This window comes from Tenrec ecaudatus, chromosome 11 (genome assembly GCF_050624435.1).
Source record: "Tenrec ecaudatus isolate mTenEca1 chromosome 11, mTenEca1.hap1, whole genome shotgun sequence".
NCBI classification, from domain to species: Eukaryota; Metazoa; Chordata; class Mammalia; order Afrosoricida; family Tenrecidae; genus Tenrec; species Tenrec ecaudatus.
Window position 1 is genome coordinate 147,004,095 of NC_134540.1, and position 21,805 is coordinate 147,025,899.

Here is a 21,805-nt window from a genome sequence, read left to right on the forward strand (position 1 = left end):
CATTGGGCACGCCTCTATCAACCTCTCCTTTTTTCATTTTTCTTGGGCTTTTGCTTCTACTTTTCTTAAAAGCATTTTGCCTCCGACATTCTTTTCTAATCAATATCTGTGCTTTTGCATTACCCGATGTGTATTTTATTATGTACTTTAAATACTTTTATAGAAGAGCTATATATTTTTGTTCCTTTACCTTGTCTTTTGTTTTAAGACCTAACTATTATTAGGAAAGAAATGGAACCTTGTAGAGTTTTTAAAGGAAAAGTGTCTCACAATATACTCCCAAATCACATTAGTTTTTGTGGTCACATAAAGATTCTCTTTCAAAGGGTCAAGTAAAAATGATGAAATGAGTTTTGATAAAAAGTTAAATATGGTAATCGTGTGTTTATAGGAATAATAATCAAATGCCTTTAACTCAAATGAGGGGTACCAGCCCCCACAAAGAATGGGTCCAAGGGGCATCTGTGTAATTGAGGAGCACAATTAAAGCGACATCAGATCAGTTAAGGCGTGCAGGCAAGTGCTCGCCTCCAGGACCGCCATGACTTCAGGAGCCAGGTCTACACCGAGAGAGAGAATATATTTATAACCAAGGCTTCTATACACTCTGGGAGCATGCAAGCCCCCTAATCACAGGTAACCACATACATAGCAAAGTGGGCTGTATCCGAACCGTACAGGTTCCTGAGTACATAGGAGGAGTAACCTGGGCAGGTGCAGTGGCTGTCTTCAGAGCCTAGAGACCAATCTTATATGTCTGCCTCTATAGTTAAAGCTGGCAGCTAAGTGATTGTAAGAATCCGCTAAGTGATTGTAAGAGGGAATTTTAAGGTAGCACAATTATGTGAGGATATAGTGGGGAACAATAATAATTATAATGTGATTGGAACTCGCCTCCAGCTCACAAGGGTGAAGGCCTCCTTCCATCCCAGAAACCCAGCCTACTGGGCTTCTTAATGTACAAGAATGAAGGGTTCATCCATATACATTCTCTTCTGATTATCTGCTTCCCACACTCGAGTGAGACAGGTATTTTAAAAACAAATTTCGTGAGCAATGGTATATTAAACTTAATTAAACATGACGGTTTTATGTTGCTAAATCTGTACCTATGTGAGGTATATGTTGAAAGATGACAAAATGAAAAGATTTGGAAAACTGTGTCTTTTCCTGGCTTTATAGCTGTTAAGGCCTTGCCCTAGATAAAAGGAACCAAGACAACTCAAGTGGGAGATGAATTTTGAAGGAAGCTCAACCACAGTCACGTTCCTTCCTGTGACTTAGTGTAATGTCCTACTTCTATCCTTCTCTACATGCTTATCTTTTTACGTTAGATTTCTTTACATTGACTTTGACACCCATATTCACTTGGATCCTATTGCCCCTAATATCCTCCAATTCGCCAACGTCTACATGTATACATCAGTGTCCTTGATTACCATATATTCTGAATGCTGAGAAGCTAGTCTGAGAAGTTGGACAATCACTTCGCATCAGGTTTGGAGGTAGGCTCATTATCAACCTGTAAGGTGGAGACTACACAACCCTGCTTTCTGAAAACCAAGAGCAATTGAACCACTTGTTGCTGGAGAAAAACCAAAACAATAAACACAGCAGTCTTCAGTCTAGATTACAACTTAGTGGGAAAACATTCTCCCAGTTGTACAATGTGTAACATCACGATAATTGGAGAAAAGCCGGACTTGGCAAGGATTTCATTTTGCTTGTGTCCACCATCAAGTAGCACTGAAGAAAAGCAAACAAACAAAACCCATGATTATTGCCCTCAGCAAATCTGCTACACAAGGCTTGTTCTAAGTGTTAGAGAGCAAAGATGTCATTTTGTGCATTAAAGTGGCCTAAGCCACCGTATTTTCACATACCTCAGATGAATATGAAAGATGGACAATAAATAAATAAGAAAACTTGATGCATTTTAATTATGATGTTGATGAAGACTGAAAATAACACGGACTACAAAAAGAACAACCTTATTTGGAAGCAAGAGTGGTTTTAGACTCTCGTGAGAGATTGGTGAGATGGTGAGGCTTTATCGCATGCACGCTGGGCACATTGTCAGTAGAGGGTAGTCCTTCACAAGGTACGCCATGTTTTGTAGAGGGTCAGACTACTGAGGAGGACCTCCATTGGGATGGACGGGCACTTTGGCTGCCACAATGGACTTAAACCTAGCAGCAGTTGTTTGGCATGGGATGGGGCAATATTTCCCTCTGCTGTACACAGGGGCTGTCTAAATTGGAATTGAGTGAAGAGCACCAACAAACAACAAGTAGATACAATCATGCCACAATGAGACCACTGATGAAGGCGTCTCATCTTGTCCTTGGCTTCGATGTCAATAGAGACCATGATTGGTGCTGAACTACTGTTGGAACCCGTGTAGCTCAAGGTCATTTCCTTTGGGAAACTTTCCTTAAAATTTTAATCACTCAGTAGTGACCTCTCTTCTGAACTCCTCGATAAAGCCACTTGATAGTATAGAAATATTCATAGGATAATCTTTATTCTGGGAGGCTTTCCTTTAAGCTTGTCAGTCATTTATCAAACATTCATTGCAAATTGACTTCATGTCAGGTCTGATCTGAGACACGGTGGCTCATGAGCTACGGGTTGGGCATAAAGATGTGTAAGAGGCGTGATGTGATGCACATTTCTTTCCCCGTAAAAAACAAAACAACCTTATCTTCAATTGCAGCAAGATAGTCGGATCTATTTTTTTCTTTCTACTTTTAATGGAGAAACACATTGAGTAAGTGCCAAAAGAAAAACACCAAAAAACTGGAGTAAAATATAAAATTGTCACCCCCATATGTTTAATAATGAGAAAGTCAACTTTTTCCCTTGATATAATTTTTATGGAGGCAGAAAGTGATTCAAAAGCCTCTTGAATTTCAGATCAATTTTATTACTTTTATTTTGCAAGTTTAAGATATTAATGGTTAAGAAAATATACACAACAGAAAAAGAGTGAGATTTCCCCCATAACTTTAGAATCTAGAAATAAGTCATTATTAACTTTATACTGTATGTACATCCAGTTTTCTTACCATAAAATGCATCCACATGTGTACATACACACAAATATATAGCCATCATTCATTCCTCCATACATTTATTGATCATCTATTCTGTACTAAGCACTGTGTGGAGGACTGTGTGGGCTGAAAGCAACAAGGAAAACATTAGCCCTCCCATCTGGGGCCTTTAGATTCTATACAGTATCAAGTACAGTGGTAACAGTATGGTATCTAATTCAGTGTCAAGAGTGTGTAATGTAGAGTAAGGTCACCTGGTTAACATTTCAGCTCTGTTCTTTTTATTTATTTTTTGTTTCTTTACTACCATCTATCAGTGCACACAAAGCTTCCCTAGTTGTGCAGTGGGGTAGGTGTTGGGCTGCGAACCCAAAGATCTGTGGTTGAAACCCACCCGTTGCTCTTCAAGAGAAAGATGGGGCTATCTTCTGTAAAGACTTAGTCTTGAAAACCTCAGGAGTACATTCTACTCAGTCCTCTAGTGTCGCTATGAGTTGAAATCGACTCGCAGCATGGAGCTATTTGGGGCTGTTGTTTGTTGAAAGTGAAGAGGACTTTGCAGTAAGGGGCAAAGAGATGGACATAGCTGACCTCCTCTGGCTTCGCGATGGCCCTGAGGCAGGGGTCTGGCATGCCTCTAAAGTCTGTCTTTCTGTACATATTCTGACAGCAACCACTCCTCCCTTTCCACTGTGCAACTGTGCTGGGTTTGGTAACGCAATGCAATGGCCACACAGAACTCATTGACAGAGTTAAGGGTGTTTATTAGGGAAATCAGTAGGTCACAACAAGGCAGCATCAGCAAACACTAAGGATATAGCTATTGGTCCTCTCAGTCAGTAGCCCAGTCTCTCTCGTGTCCTCAGTCTATTGGTCCTGTGGCCTTTGGCTCCATGAGCCAAGAAGTCAGCCTGATGCTGTATCTCACAGTCTCGGATGGTATGAGTCTATATACCAGCATCTTTGATGCATCTGGTCTCAATAGCCTCTGCTACTTCAGACAGAGATCTTGGACTTGCTCTTCCAAATGTTCCTGGGTGTGTGTGTGTGTGTGTGTGTGTGTGTGTGTGTGTGTGTGTGTGTGTTTCTCTCTGCTGCTATTGCTTCATAGCCTGATAGCTAGTGTGAAGAGGAGCCGATCCCAAGGGCTCAATAGAAAGTAAATGTCTAGAAAAGAACGATGGCAATATATGCACTAATGTCAGATACAATTGATGTCTGGATTGTAAAACAAGAGTTGTAAGAGCCCCAATAAAATGATCTTTAAAAATATGTGAATCCATCTGCAGTACTATTCACACTGGATTGTACTCTCTGGCTGTAACAACAGTTTTCTTTGGAAATTCGGTATGTTGTATCTGTGCGTAACTTGTATCTATTAAGGGGCATGACACTTTTGGTCAGCAGCCACTGGGGCCTTAGGCTTACCTGAGTCCCGGCATCATCAGATCATGATGTCATAGGCCTTCTCCTCCTTCCAGTGTTCTCTCAGATGAATTTTAATGTGTTCCATATGGCCAGTGTTCTGTCCTCAGACCATTCCAAGCACATCATCTTCGCTTGGCGAATTTTTTCCCGGCAGTAGCAAATCACCAGAAATGTATTTTTATTGTTATTATACTATAGTCAGGATTATAAAACTCACATACCTTTAAAAACTTTTCATTATCAAGTTGTTATAGTCTCACAGGAAGTAGCAAAAATAGTACATAACATTTGTTCAGCTTTTCCCACAGGCCCTTCCAGTCTTATGTGAGTACAAAATCAAAACCAAGTTATTGACTGTAGATCTGTTTTCATGAGTTTTTGCATGCACTGGTGTGTGTGTTGTTGTTGTGATGTGTTTAGGTGTGTATAACCAACATCATGATCAAAATAGAGATGATGGGTCTTCCAAAAGTTCATGGGAAAATTCCCTTAACGTTTTTTTAATTAATCATTTTATCGGGAGCTCTTACAGATGTCATGACATTCCATAATTCAAATAGTTCGAGCATAACTGCACAATGACTACTACAATCAGTTTGAAAACATTTTCTTTCTTGAACTCTTTGATGTTAGATGCCCTTTTCCCCTCCCTCCCCCAACCATCTCCTTAGGAACTCTTGTTATTGTTATATATTATTATTAATATTCTATGATATAAATATTGCTGGCCTACCACTCTGTTATTTGCTCTCCTCGAGTGGAGTTATCCAGTTATCATTGCTATCAGCTCTCCCCGCCCATCTCCTCTTCTTGTATCCTCAGGGAATCATTGCTCCTGTTGCTGTTTCTGCAGGGACATCCATTCCGGCATTCCTGCATCGAATGGCCTGACTTACATGCCTGAACCTACTTGGGCCTAACAGTATTAATGAGGTGAAGCATAAGCCTTAATAGTAAAAGAAGGAAATATTAAAGAACCAAAGAATAGATATGGGTTTCATCAGTGCTATACCACAACCTGGATCCCTCACACTCCCCCATGCAGCCCTTCTGGAAGGGCCTGTTCAGTTTGAGTTTTGGGTCTCCACTTTGTCCACGATCCTTCACAACAATTTAATTGCTTGTTTTTGAACTTCTGATATCTACTCCCATCGTCAACCTGTCGTGGTCACACAGGCTGGTGTGCTTCTTCCATGTGGGTTTTGTTGCTTCCACGCTCAATTGGTGCTTGTTTGACTACAAGACTTTAAGACCTCAGACACTATACTTTTTTTGTGTGCTTTTATACCTAATTTTATTATACAAAGGACATGAGCAGTAGATCTTTTTTATATGAAGACTACACACCGTTATGTGAAAAAAGGTTGGCATACCCGTTCTAGCAAGAACTGTCAGTGAAAGATCTGGTTAAGGAAATGGAAGTGAAAACTGAGCAAATTACCTATAGAAACCACAGGGGTCTCTTCTTCCAACAATAGAGGGAGGCCTCTTTTAGTTCTCCACCGTCAAATTCAGTCCTAAGAGTCCGTCAAACTCAATCATACTTTAAAATCCCCAAAGGAAAAAACTGAGGGAACTCATGGGTAATTTTTATAGCTTCATTGTAGAGTCCAAGATCAAAAGGATGGTTATCTTCTTTAAATTGGACATAGGATGCACACATTATAGTTGCCTTGGCTGTTACTCTTCCAACAACTTCCACAATTCCAGAAATTTCTTCATCAAGAGGCTCCAATAACTCAATGGTTCCATTTTTTCCTTCTCCATCTGCAAGAATAAACATTTTTCCAGTGGGATGGATCTTTTGCAGCTTCCCTACGAAGCAGACGGGCTGGTCGATGGACTGAGCTAACATGCTGGCGTTCACGCGCGCCCTCGGCACCTCCAGCACGTCCGCCATGACCGCGGTCCCACAGCGGCAGCCGGCTACTATACTTTTTTATAGCCGCACACCATCAGCTTTCTTCACCACATTTGCGCATGCATCCATTTTGTCTTCAGTGATCGAGTTGGGAGTGTAAGTATTACACAGTACCACTTTATTAGAACAAACTGTTCGTGTACATCGGTGAGATTTTAGTAGAGGCCCAAAGTCCATCTGCTTCCTTGTTGAATTTACATATATGTGTACATGTATAGACAAATATAGCTATATTAATATTGTTATACATTTGCATATTTATATATCTTTATACCTATATAAACATAAATTTTTGCTTTCTTCTTATTTCCTCTTTTCTTTCCTCCTGCCCCACTATTATGCTTACCCCTCATTCACCTCTCAGTAATTCCCTCTGAGGCACTTTTCGACTGATCCAACCTGACCAGGAATGCTACACCCTCCTCACTGTCAATTTCATAACCCTTATTAATTTCCCTGTCCCTGTTATTATTAGCTCACCACTCACGTCCCCCTGTTTTCTCACCTACCCCCCACCACCCAACCATCAGTCCCATCTCTATCCTGTCTCCATGGGGTTGCTTGTCCTGCCTATCTTATATAGATAGACAACAACAGAGAGAGAGAGAGAGAGAGAGAGAGAGAGAGAGAGAGAGAGAGAGAGAGAGAGAGAGAGAGAGAGAGAGAGAGAGACATATAAATAGTCACAAGTCTAGCATATCCTACCCGGAGAAGATGAATATCTCTCTGTTAAATATCTCTGTTATAGTCCCTCAGCCCAATCTCGTTTTTCTTCAAGGAGTCGTATCCTGGGGCTCACTTACCTAACAACACTTATAACATTTTAGTCCTCAGCTTTAGTGCCCGGTAGGCACATACCCTGCAGGTTCCTATTGCTCTTCCTGAAGTCAGGGATGGAGAGTCTAGATCCCCACTCCCACCCGGTATCCCTTTGGACTTTCAGTGTGCCCCCCTTGTGAATAATCCCTAACCAGTTTGGGCAAGGTGCTGAGTACTGCCCCCAGAGTCAAAGTCTACCATCAGGATTTCTCGGGGACTTAGAGTCTTTGCTCCCATTGCTGGGCTATTGCACTCTATTCATGGTTTGACCCCATGTGTGTGCATCAGACCAGCCGGTGTCTCTGAATGGTGTGTTCAGGTCTGTCCTCCATAGCGCTGTCCTCTGAGACAGGATGTCACGTCTTGAGTTGAGGCCAGCCCTGCAGCCCTCATGTGGGAACACCACCCTCCAGGACTGTTACTCCAGAATGAGGTCTCCTCCTGACTTCCCTTTCCTGTGGAGACCTAAACTATACCCTTCTCTTGGTGGATTGTTGCCCTTGTTCCCATTGCCAACTTTGTTCTTCTGTGTGCCTTAAAGGCATATGAGAGAGGTGGAAAGATTTCATTCAGCACAGGTGCTATCTATCTATCTATCTATCTATCTATCTATCTATCTATCTATCTATCTATCCATCCATCCATCTATCTATATCTATCATTTATCTATCATTTCTCTCTCTCTCTCTCTCTCTCTCCCCTCCCCCCTACCTACCTACCTATCATCTATCTATCTAATTTGTTTCTTTTATTTATTTATTTTTGTTTGTCAGGTGACATGTATTATTAGGATTGGGCTGACTCATGCCAAGTATCTGGTCCTCAGCCCAGGGATTGTGTGTTATGTGCACTTGCCCTTCGGTCTGTTTTGCTGTTTAGCCTTTACCTCAGTGAGCTGGCTCATGTTGTACTTGACCTTTTGTGCTGGGCTAATTTCACTCAGCAAACTATCCTCCAACTCTTTCCATGAGATGAGGTGTTTCATTACTATTTTTTAGAATGGTATATACATTGTGTGTATATACCAGAATTGTTTGACCCATCCGTCTATTGATGGAAATTTAAGTTGTTTCCAGTTTTGTTTTGCAATAGTGAACTGTTTAGCAATGGACATTGGAGAACAGATGGCTTGCCATGGTTTGTTTCTTAAGTCTTCAGGTTATATGCCCGCTAGTGGAATCCTAAGTCATAGGGTATCTCTATTTCCAACTGTTTTAGTATCGTCAGGTTGCTTTCTGCAGCGGTTGTACATAGCTACAATTTCACCAGACGTGAATGAGAGTTTCTATCTCACCACACCATTGCTTTCTGATTTTTTTTAATTGGGCTCTCTTTGTGCATGTAAGGTGGTATCTCAGAGTTGTTTTAATTTGCATTTCCTAGATGGCTAATGATCGGGAACATTTTCTCGTATGTTTTTTGGACATTCAGGTTTCCTCCTTTGGGAATCTTCTGTTCAAATATTTTGCCCATCTCCTCAGTGGGCTATTCTTTTTTCCCCTTGTTGTAGGCTTGGAGGATTCTGTAGATTTTAGCAATAAATTCATTATCTCATATGTCACTATTACATATGTTTTTGCAGTCTGTGGGCTCCCATGGCTCTCTTGCTGAGTTCTTTGATGTATACAAGTGTTTTATATTTGGTCCTACCATTCTATTCTAGCTTCCTCTCAGAGTTTGTCCTTCCGTAATACATAGTCCCTGCGTTAAGGTTCTTAGCTTTGTCCTGATTTTATCATTGATCTTCCTGCTAGTTTGGGGCTTTACCTTGAGGTCTGGGATCCACCTTGAATTTGTTCTTGTGCATAGAGAGTGGTAAGTATCTTGCTTCATTCTTCTGCAGGTTGATCACCAGTTTTTCCAGCACCTTTGGTTAACCAGGGCATTTGGTTTCCCATAGGATATTTTTGGAAGGCCTTATCAAAGATCAGTTGCCTGTATGCTACTGGTTTTATTTCTGGATTTTCGGTTCTTATTCATTGGCAACCGCGGCTGTATAATAAGTTTGAAAGCCCAGTCAAGCAAGCCCATTCACTTTATTCTTCTTGAGGAGTTCTCTGCCAATTCCGGACTCTTCCTTTATCGTATGAAGTTGAGAATCAGTTTTTACATTTCTTTGAAAAAGGATGCTGTTATTTGTATCTGGATTGCATCGAACTTGTACAGTGCCTTAATATTTATAATATTAAGTCTGCTAATCCACGAGCATGGGATATTCTTTCATTAGTGAAGGTCCCTTTTGGTTTCTTGTATGTCTTTTGTTTTTTTTGGGTTAGGTATATCCCTAGATATTTAACTTTATTCTTGACTATTGTGAGGAGTTCCATTTTACTTATCTCTTTTTCTGTAATCTTATCAGTTGTATATAGCAATCCAATTGACTTCTGATTTTTGATCTTATATCCTGCCACTCTGCCCTATTCCTCTCCTGCTTCCAGTACTCCTATTATGGAACCATAGGGATTATCAGTCTATTAAAATCATGTCATCTGCAAATAACGATAATTTCATTTATTCTTTCCCCAGACATATACTTTGATGTAATTTAATTGCCTTATATTATTAGCTAGGATCTCCAGGATGATGTTAAATTAAAATGGGGTTAAAGTGGGGGTAAAGACGCATCCTTTTCTACATTGATTATAATGCTGGCCATTGGAATTTCAAATATAGCTTAAATTATATTGATGTAATTACTTTCCAATCTTATCTTCTTGAGGATCTTTGTTAGGAGTGGGTTTTGAATGTTGTCAGATGGTTTTTCTGCTTCTACTGATATCATCATGTGGTTCTTGTCCTTTTTTCTTTCCATGTGATGGATGCTGTTAATGGATCTTCAGATGTTAAACCATCCCTGCATTCTAGGTAGAAATCCCACTTAGTCATATACTTTTGTGTTCTATTGGCCAAAATTTTGAAAATTATTATTAAAAGATCATTTTATTGGGAGCTCTTACAGATCTTATAACTATCCACACATTAATTGTATCAAGTATATTTGCACATATGTTCCCAACATTGATTTTTAAACATTTACGTTCGATTGAGCCCCTAGATCAGCTCCCCTTTCCCCCCCCCCTTTCCCTTCCTGCCTCATGACCCTTTGGTAAATTATAAATTATTGTTATTTTCATATTTTACACTGACCACTCCTCCCTTCGCCCACGGTTTCTGTTGTTCGTCCCCCTGTGGGGGTGGGGTGTTGGAGGTCATGTGTTGATCAATCATTGCAATTGGTTTACCTTTTCCTGTCCTCCTCTCCCCACCTTCCCCTACCCTGCTGGTGTTGCCACTACCCTTCCTGTTCCTGGATTCCATGTGCTGTGAGTTCTTATCTCTTATCTGTACCTGTGTACATGCTCTGGTCTAGCCCACAGTGAAAGGCAGGACTGCGCTTAGGACAGTGGGAATTGAGGAAACCTCAAAGAAACAGAGAACTACTGTGTGTTTCATCGTTGCTAGACTGAGCCCTGGTTGACTCATCTCTTCCGTGTGACCCCTCTGTGAGGGAATGGCCTATTGTCTGCAGATGGGGTTTGGATCTCTTGCTGACCCTCCTCGTTCTCAACAATACAAATTTTTGTTTGTTTTGGGTTGTCTGATGCTAGTTTCTCGATCCCATTGACACCGTGTAATCGCAGAAGCTGGTGTGCTTTTTCCATGTGGGCTTTTTGCTTCACAGCTAGATGGCCTTTGTTTAATTTCAAGCCTTTAAAACCCCAGATGCTATATCTTTTGATAGCTGGGCACCATCCACTTTCTTCACCACATTTGCTTATGCACACAATTTTTCTTCAGCGATTGTTGGGAGAGTGAGCAGCACATAATGCCAGGTGGTAGAACAAATTGTTGTTGCATTGAGGGAGGGCATGAGCAGAGTCCGAAATCTGTTCACTACCTCAGTGTATTGCCTTTTAAATATATTTACATAGGTCAATACCTCTATTTTTTTAAATTAATGTATTTACATATGTATACACCTAAGCTTATATCTCTATCCATAGCTTTGTGTCCTAGATATTTCTTCCGTTTCCTCTTACCTTCCTCCTGCCCAACCATCAAACTTGCCCCATTGTCCAAGATTTTGTTAAGGATTTTTACATTTATGTTCATTACAGATATCAGCCTGTAGTTCTCTAATGCTTTGGAGTTTACCATCTCTTTGTATGCTCTGGAAGAGCTTTTATAGAATTGGTGTCAGCTATTCCTTGAATGCTTGGTAGAATTCTCCTGTGAAGTCATCTGGGCTGGGCCCTTTTTTAGTTCGTAGTTCTTGGATCACCTTATCTATTTCTTCTTTTGCTAAGGGTCTGTTCAAGTTCTTGATGTCTAAATGAGATATAATCTGTGGAGGGGGGTTGTTTTTACAGGTATTTGTCTATGTCTTTCAAGTTATTTTATTCATTCGAGTTCAGTCCTTCGTGGTACGGTATAATTGTCTTTTAATTTCATTGGGGCCCAGTGCAATTTCTCCTGTGTCACCCCTCATCATGGATATTGATGTCTGCTTCTTCTTATCTTTTGTTAGGTTCACCAGTGATTTGATAATTCTTTGGAACAACCAGCTTTTTTGTCTGCTGATTTTCTCCAATGCTTTCTATAATTTCTTTTCTTTTTCTATTAGAAGGATAATTCTGTGGACTCTCTTCCCATGGATGAAGGTTTTGTGATAGGGTGTCAACCATACGCCTCTCTTTCTTCTTTACATGTGCATTTATCATTATCATGCATCCTCTGATAACTGCCTTTGCTGTATCCCATAGGTTTTGGTATGCTGTACTCTCATTAGTTTCTAGAAACTTCCTAATTTCATCTCTATTTTGGGCCAATCCCCACTCGTTTTAAGAAGCATATTATTCATCTTTCAAGAATTGTACATTTTTTGGTTTGTTTTTGTTGTTCTTGTTCTTGTTGGTTTCCAGCTCTATGGGATGGTTGTCAGAGAAGGAAGTCTGAGTAACTTCTGCATGTTCGAATTTACTCAAACTTGACTTGTGTCACAGCATGTGGTCTATTTTTGAATATGTACCATATGCATTTAAAGAAGGTGGATATTTTTGCTGTTGGGTAGTAAGCTCTGGATGTTTATCAGGTCGAGTTGCCTAATTGTAGAGTGTAGTTCATTAGCCTCTTTATTAGGTTTCTTTCCTGCTAATCTGACTTTCACAGGGAGCGGTGTATTGAAATCTCCTATATGATTGTTGATTCTGTGATATCTTTTTCATTTATGAATTTTGTGGGGCACATACGTGTTTCTTATAGTTATTAGCGCTTAGTCTACTGATATGTTGAGCATTATATAGTGGCCATACTTATCTCTAGGTATGTCCTGCGCCTTGAGATCGATGTGTTCATAGATGAGAATTGTAACTCTTGCTTTTCTTAGATTTTTATTGGTTTGGTATACCTTTCACAAACCTTTGATCCTTAACCTGTTTATTTCTTTTATTTCTTTGAGCTTGAGACGTGTCTCTTACAGACAACAGATTAATGGGTTTGTTTCCTAATCCAGTCTTTGTCTTTGAACAGGTGATTTAAGACCATTGCCATTCATAATAACTACATCCATCTTTGGATTCTTTGCTGCCATCTTGTATCTCTTGTGGTAAATGTTGTCCTACCTCCCTCCTTAGCTGCGTATTGAGGATGTGTGGGGGAAACCATCCAACATTTATGAATTTTACCATACAAAAAGATAACTACAAATACTCCAAGAATGTGTGCACTTTTAAAGTTTCAGCAGAGATGGCCAAAGTGATTCGGCTTCTCAAATTATCGACACCCTTTTTTCTCAATAAAAGGTACATTTAAATCTTCTCACATTCTGAATGAAAGCCTATTTGATAGATGTTTTCGTTTTACTCTATAGCCTTGAGTTTCACATCGATTGATCAGCAACACTCTCTACCTTTGACTTTCTCCATCATTGGCTTGAATTAGCTAAATGTGTACTTTGGTCTATGCCCCCTAGTGATACTTTGTAAGAAAGGGGCTATTAACTGAAAGGTTTGTGGTTCAAAACCACCAGTTGCTCTACAGGAGAAAGATGTGACAGTCTGCTTTGGGAAATATTTACAGCCTAAAAACCCTATATGAATGGTATGAGTCAGAATCTATGATTTTGGCACATTGGGCATTTCAACTTATAACACTATTCACATATTTTTAAAATTTGCTTTAATTAGTAATTGCTCTTTATTCTAATATTTTTTCAAAGTCATTTTATTAGGTGCTAATGGAGATATTATATCTTTCCATAATTCAATCACATCAAGCAGTATTATACAATTGCTACCACAATCGGTTTCAAAACATTTTCTTCATCCTCAAACTCCTTGATATCAGGGTCCCTTTACCCCCACCCCCTCCCCACCAGAAATCCTTATTCTACTTGTTCTACTCATTCCTAGAGTAGTTATATATACCCCAAACACAGAAAACATATCACAATATTCAAGAAGGTTGTCCACAGTGAAAAATACATAAGACATAAACCTTAATGTGAAAAACAGAAGAAAACAAAAAAAGCATAGAAAGTGTTGAAAACCAGATAAGGCCCAACATGTATCGGAGGGAGGAATCAAGTAACAAACTATTAACCATTCAAGTCAGTTTTATCCCTTTGGTCACCGGTTTACTTGCATCCGCTATTATTGGTAGCGAAAAATCCCCGGAGGCTTCTTGTCCCTGTGTAGATCTTGCCAATGCATCTTGGGCTTTCACAGTCATCTATCGCCTTTTGCAAACCTGAATCTCAAAATGTTGCCTCGGATACTATTCCCTCCTTCAGATTTGGATTATAAAATTTAAAATCCTTGTGTCACGGATATTGGTGTGCTTCCTCCATGTGGTCTTATTTGGCATCTCATTGAGATGGCTGCTTGTTTGGAGACAAGCCTGTAAGACTCCAGATGCTAGTCTATCTCATAGCTGGACACCGTTGAATTTCTTCACTACACTTTTCAGTAGCACCCATATTTACTGTGTTCCCTTTGGGAGGGTGAGTATCAAGCACATCCATAGTGTAAGAACAGATTTTTCTTAACTTGGAGCTAGGATCTAGTGTGATATCCAAATTCATTCCTGGATTTATGCTTTTCATCTGCCTTTGTCTCATCTTAGAGACTCCCTTGTGAATTTATGGTAGAAAGTCTTACCGATCATCTCTTTGGATCACAAAGACCTTCTGTTAATAGTGTAATTGATTAGCACCTGGTACTAATTTGTAAAACACTCTTGAGAGAGGGATATTAGACTAGTGTGGGCAACTACATATCTCAAACCTGAAATATGCACTTGTACTGAATAAAACCTTACAGGGCTGGATGCTATTTACACTTACAATGAGAATTGGTTGTTAGGAAAATTTTGCAATAATATTCACTGACAATGTCAATCAGGTATGCTGGAATAATATATATATATATTAATACAACAAGAAGGGTGTTTATGTATTAAGTCAATGTCTGTTCACCTACTGGCAGTTCAATAATCTTGTTTTAATATTCAAACACCATGGATTTTCAATTATAAGTCCTCAGGTTATAGGTGTGCTTGAGGTACAGTCAAGTTCTCCTCATGTAGTTTCCACATGAGATCCCTCTTCTGTGACCTTTGGAGCATGTTGTGCAGCTTGAAGATACAGGATTCAATGCCCCAGTGTTCCCCAAGGGGTGTGCAGAAACTCAGGCCAATGTCGTTTATTAGGTGCACATCCAACAACCAAGCACATGTCTTCTTCCAGATGTGTCTTCTCCCTTTCCCTTCTCCTAACTTTACTTTCCCATCAGTATCCCTCATCCTTATGATAGGGATGTCTACCTGTTGGAGGTGAGGGGACCTCATAATAACTTTGCATGGAAGCAGAGTAGTAGATATTATTAAAATTCAGATGGTGCAAGCAATCTCTCAAAGACTGATTAAATTTTGGTTTCCCCATCATTTGAAATTTGACTTTAGATTTGAATGTTTAAGCACACAAGTTTATTCATTTACTCAGAAGCAATCAGTTGGGTGCTGGACTTAAAATAAACTTGTTCATAAAATAGGAATATCATATGAATTATGGAATTCTGAGCATGTCTTTTCATATGACATCCTTACTTGTGTGTCAAGTAGGAGATTGCTTTTTAGGCGACTCACCGGTTTTCTTAGCATGGGTCCTCTAGAGAACCAAATATATGCAGATACACAGGTTTATATCAAGAAAATGAATCACTTAGTTGCATAGGCAGGTAAATTCCAAGTCTGTGAGTCAGGTGTCAGGTTGGGAATTTCTCCTGACCTATGTTGCTCTAGGGACTGATGAGCCGCAGATTGGCAGGTCAGATGGCTGACTTTTGGTGGCCGAGATGAATGCACCCAAGCTCAGCAGTACTATGCAGGACACTGAGGACTCCCAGGACCAGTAGGTGATACAGTAAACTGCAGGGAGGTGAGATGATGAGCCAGACGGGGGATCCATACCAGTAGAAAGCAAGCAAAATTTCCCACGATGCTCACTTAGTGAGTCAATCAGGGTGCAGCATAGCACCAACAAAACACACAATATTCCTCTGGTTCCTTTAGGCTTCCTCACCTCCCACGATCATGCGCCCAGCCCTGCCTTTCACTGCAGGCTACTCCGGAGCATGTACACAGATACATATAAGAGTAAGAGCTCATGACACACATAATTCAGGAACAGAAATGGGAGTAGCAATACCAGGAGGGTTAGGGGACAGTGGGAAGAATAGGAGAGCAAAAGGGAATCAATTGGAATGATGGACACATAATCACACCCTGCCTCACCTCCACCCTCTCCCAGGGAGATGGATAATGGAAACTATGGGTGAAGGGAGACAGCAGTCAGTGTAAGATATTAAAATAATAATAATTTATAATTTATTAAAGGATCATGAGGGTGTGAAGGGGTAGGGAGTTAAAAAAAGAGGAGCTGATACCAAGGGCTCAATAGAAAGTCAATGTTTAGAAAATAATGGTGCCAACATATGTGCAAATATGCTTGATACAATTGATGTATGACTTTTTATAAGAGCTTTAAGAGAAAGTCGCCAATAAAATGATTGTTTAATAAAATAAACAAATAAATAAATAATAGAAATCCTTACCACTGGTGGCGGTGGGGAGGGTGGAGGAGAATCAGACCACACCCATGAGGATTACATTTATATCTCATCAGTGGTGGTGGATGTGGGTGGGAGGGGTTATTACATCTTAACTGGCAAACCACTGGTGACCCTGGCCCAGCCAACTTGTTACCAACCTTAACTCACAGTTGTGGATAAGAAGATATTGGTTCTCAAGCTGAAGAACAAAACACAGGACATATGCTTGCTTATACTAAAGATCCTGCTTTATTATACCTGGCCTACAGTGTATATGAATATGAATCTCACTCCTCACTTATTGATATGATTAGATTCCAAAGACCAGTTGTTATGCAGAAAATAAATGATATGCAAAAAAGGAGGATGCCCACATCATTATATGATTAGTTAGTTTATTGTGGCAACCTGCCCAATAAACACATGTGGGGTGAATTGAAGGGCAGAGGGATAAATGGCTCGTGAACCTCGCCTTTCGAGTTCTCGGTTCTCTAGCTTTCTGATGGTCAGACCAGGGTGCAGCTTCCTTAGCCAGTTCCCTGTATTAACTGGCAAGGTTCACTTCCTGCAAGACATCCCTGAGGAGAAGTCACGTGGACCTACTCCCCTGATGCAGCCCTGGGTGCTGGAGCAGCCATGTGGAAACCCCTGCCAGTGCTGAGATGTTCACACATTCACTGACTCAGCTTTCCTCCTGTAGTTGGCATCATTGCATCTGTTTTGTGAGATGGAGGAGGACTTTGTGGATTGGTGTTGGACATATGGGTTAATGTTGGACTTGTGGGCTTGGGCAGCACTGGGTTGGGATGATTTCTTGATGTGCACTTAACCTTTATATAAAACTCTGTCTTATACATGAGTTTCTGTGGGTTTGTTTCTCCTAAGTACCCAGACTAGAACATATACCTTCCAAATGATAACCACTACAAAGCTGACAAATCACTGAGAATCCTGGTTCAACAAAACTGACATAATTTTCACCATGGTAATCAGCGGTATGCATGAATCTCACCTTAGAATTTGTAACTGTCAGATATACAGTGTTAATATCTAAACTAGCCTTCTAGTGGGTTCTTTTAATTGTTGTGAGGGTAGATTTGAATAACAAGATGGTTAATAAGTGAAGAGTGTCTATTCCCACATAATTAAGCAGAGAAAGTACTTTAAGTGGTTTGTCGATCAGTCTGCTGTAACTTAGTTGGAACTCAGCGTTCACATTGTCTCCATGCAGGACCTGTTCTGTGCAGAATCCGCAGCACACTTCATATGAGCAGCATGTTGGCATTCTTTCCAGGACAGTGCTGCTTATTTTTCTTTCTTTATTGCTTTCCCTTTCTATCTTTTACTCCTTTATTCCAACACTTTCCAAAGTTTGAACATCAGATGAAATTATAATTAAATTGTATCCTATACACTGGTTAAAGGGATCCTGATGACATGGTGCATTATGATTAGGACTGAAAACCACATGATCAGTGAGTGGAAACCACTCGCCAATTCCTCAGAGAAATATAAGGCTTTCTACGTCTAGAAAGATTTATGGCCCCGGCAACCCACAGGGTCAGTTCTGCTCTGTTCCGTAGGGTTTCTATGAGTGGGAATTGACCCCAGGGCAATGAGTTTGGGTTTTGATTTTTCACTTATTCAAAGGGATAATTGACATAGGGTACACATGTTTAAAAAGTATAATTGGCTATATCTTGCAATGTGTATAAGTAGGTGAAATTATCGAAGAGAGAAGATATAACTATCCCCAAATATTCTCTTATCCTTCATAATGCCCATCCTCAGCCTCCTCTCTTCAGATACCCACTTATCTTGTGTTATATGTTAGGTGAGGTTGATGTGGTTTTGAACTACTTTACCAATCTCATGTGGCTTTGGAGGTATCCTAAAGTCATCGCTCATTTCTTTGCATTGCAGTTCCCTAGGGCAGGGATCGCTTTGTATATGGACTGTGAGTGTGTTCCTGGCTAGGTGCAGCGATATTTTGGTAGCACAGTAGGGTATTTATCCATACTGCTTAAAATCTATGTGCATTGACCCAGAGATTCTTCTTAAAAAACGAAACACAACCAGACATGTGCTTAAATATGTGTGCATGAAGATGATATAGCAACAACTCTTGTATTAAGCAAGTATCCAAATACATAAAGAAAATAATAAGTAAAACCTCATAGATACCTTTAAGGAAGGGTTAATAAACAATAGATCTGCTCTATATTAAAATAATATTTGATTATTGGAATTGTGTTGTATGCTATTATTTATTGTTATGGGCATATATTTATAGCCTCATAAAATATAATCATCGGATATGTTTATACAATATGAACAATTAAAGTACCAGGAAGACTATGTTTTTGTTTAACAGTGTTGCTGCTTGGTTGAACCATTAGTTTTAATACACATTTTCTTTCCTAGTTAATAATAAATACTTTAAAGAGCTTGAAAAATTGAATGAATGTCTTCCTCTGGCATTCACGAGCAATGAAAATATGATCCCCTAAATGATACTATCTGCAAGTAGATTTGGATTATTTTAGTGTGGGTTGTGCTGAAGGTTCGGTTTGTTCTCCTTTCATTATCAAAGCATCATAAAGTTACTTAATCTAAACTGCTTTTCAGGCATCTCTATTGACTTAATAAACTTAACCCTATAATGCCTGAATTTAAATTTCAGGAAAAAAATTTTGTTTTTATTCTTTACTTTCATAGTTATCAATATGTATTAATATATAGATTTAATTAAATGTTTTGAAAATGTTGCGCTCGGCGTTATAGGGTTAAGTCAAGGTTTCTTTAATATACATTTACCTGTATCATATGAGTTATGATTGCTATTGCCTCTTGCAGTTGAAGCATCTGGGAAATGCATGGGACTGTGTTCAAGTCTCAAATCTCTGGGTAGAACAAACGATTAAATGGTCAGCTACGATTCAAAAGGTTGGCTGTTCCAAGCTACCTAGACATGCCTTGGAAGAAGGTCCTAATCACCTGCTTTTGATAGGTTAGAGCAATGAAAAAACCCTGCGAGGCAATTCTGAAACACATGGGCGATGTATTTGTTTTGTTTCGTATATGTCACGAGTAGTGAAAGTGTATGCATAGTATCATTAATATATAGATAGTAAAAAGGGATATTTTTCAATTTAGTATGTCTATTTCAGAACAAAGTCAGTTCATTGTACCGTGGTGGCTTGTGTGTTGCTGTGATGCTGGAAGTTACGTCACATGCATCAAATGCCAGGCAGGGTCCCCCAAAATGAACAGGTTTCAGGGGAAACTCCAGAGCAAGAACAGTGAAGAAGGACTCCGTTGCCCACTTCCGAGCACGTAGCGGCTGAAAACCTTACGCAGAGCTTTGAAACATTGTCAGACGCTGAAGACCTAATGAACGGAAGCAGAACACTGTCTGGCATGGGGTCAGAGGTTGAGCCCCTCATGCTGGAGTGCACTCAAAATGTGACTGAGGACCTGCTTTCTCGGAGTGAAGTTGACCATGGTGACGTGAGTCAGGTAAAGCCTGTGGGATTGCAGCCTTCAGGATCTTCATTTGCTGATGGGGAAGTGATGCAATGTAAGAGAAACAGCTGCAAAAGCCTGGTAATAATCAGAACTTTGATTGTGAGAAGTGTGAATATAGGAAAATTAGAAGTCTTCAAAAATTAATTGGAAGACATAGAGATTGATACCCTAGGCATTAGTGAGCTGATATGGACTGGTATTGGCATTTTAAAGAAAAAAAAGATTTCCTATGCTGGAATAACACAAAGAAAAGGAATAGGATAGCATTCCTTGTCAAAAAAGACTTTTCAAAATCAATTTTTGAAATAAATGCTATGTATCCACCTACAAAGAAAAACAATACAAATATTATGTAAATTTATGAACCATCCACAAAACTAGTGATGAAGAAATGGAAGAATTCTACCAATGACTTGAGTCAGAAATTGATCAAACATGCAAGCTAGATGCTTTGATAACTATTGAAATCAAAATGCAAAATTGGAAACAAAGAGGAAGGAACAGTAGTCGGAAAATATGGACTTGGTGATAGACACAAAGCTGGAGATCCCAGGATAGAATTTTGCAAGACGAATCACTAGTTCCTAGGAAATGCCAATTTTAACATTACAAAAGGCAACTAATACACCCTCCTGAGGGAATTCTCGGGAATCAAATTGACTACATCTGTGGGAAAAGACAATGGAAAACTCATAGTAGCACCTACACCAGTCCAGGCCTGCCTGTGGAACAGACACTCATATGTAAGTTCAAGTTAAAGCTGAAGAAAATTAAAGCAAGTTTACAAACACTAAAATATGACCTTGAGTCCACCCCATCCAAGTCTCGAGAACATATCAAGAACAAATATTTTTAAATCATTTAATTGGGGGCTCGTACAATTCTTATGACAATCCATACATATACCCATTGTGTCAAAATCATATGTACATTTGTTGCCATCATCATTCTCAAAACATTTGCCTTCTACTTGAGCCCTTAATATCTGCTGCTCATTTCCCCCTCCCTCCCCACTCCCCCCACCTCGTGAACCCTTCATCATTCATATATTATGATTATTTTGTCATATGTTACACTGTCTGACGTCTCCCCCTGCCCTCTTTTCTGCTGTCCCTCCCCCAGAGATGAGGCTATGTGTAGATTACTGTAATCATTTCCCCCTTTCTACCCCACATTCTCTCCACCGTCCAGGCATTGCCGCTCTCATCACTGGTTCTGGAGGAGTCTTCTGTCTTGGATTCCCTGTGTTTCCAGTTGCTATCTGTACCAATGTACATCCTCTGGTCTAGCCAGATTTGCAAGGTAGTATTGGGATCATGATAGTGGGAGGGGGAGGAAGTATTTAAGAACTAGAGTAAAGTTATATGTTTCATCGTTGATACCCTACACCCTGCCTGATTCATCTCCTCCCCACAGCCCCTCATCAAGGGGTGTCTGGTTGGCTACCATTGGACTTTGAGTCTCCACTCCACTCTGCAATCACCCACCTTTTCAATGATATGATTTTATATTCCTTGATGATTAATACCTGATCCCTTCAACAGCTCATGGTCACACAGACTGGTGTGTTTCTTCCATGTCGGCTTTGTTGCTTCTGAGCTATATGGCCGCTTGCTTATCTTTGAGCCTTTAAGACCCCAGACTCTGTATCTTTTGTTATCTGGGCACCATTTGCTTTCTTCACCACATTTGCTTGTGCACACGTTTGTCTTCATTGATTGTATCGGGGAGGTGGGGATCCACTGATATGGTTTTTAGCTCTTTGCTGTCTGATAACTGGTCCGTTCTGCACCTTGTGGTCAGACAGGCTCGTTTGTTTCTTCCATGTGGGCTTTGATGCTTCTCAGCTAGATGGCCACTTGTTTATCTTCAAGCTTTTAAGACCCTAGATGCTATGTCTTTAATAGTCGAGCACCATTAGCTTTCTTCACCACATTTGCTTATGC

The 21,805-nt window shown here is 39.9% G+C and overlaps 1 protein-coding gene and 1 pseudogene across 1 annotated transcript in view; one reads left to right on the forward strand and one right to left on the reverse strand.

Moving 5' to 3' along the window:
- GPC5 (glypican 5) overlaps positions 1 to 21,805 on the forward strand; it is a 558,236-nt gene that overhangs the window by 210,106 nt on the left and 326,325 nt on the right. The window lies entirely within an intron of this gene.
- On the reverse strand, positions 5,834 to 6,405 carry LOC142460905 (replication protein A 14 kDa subunit pseudogene; annotated as a pseudogene).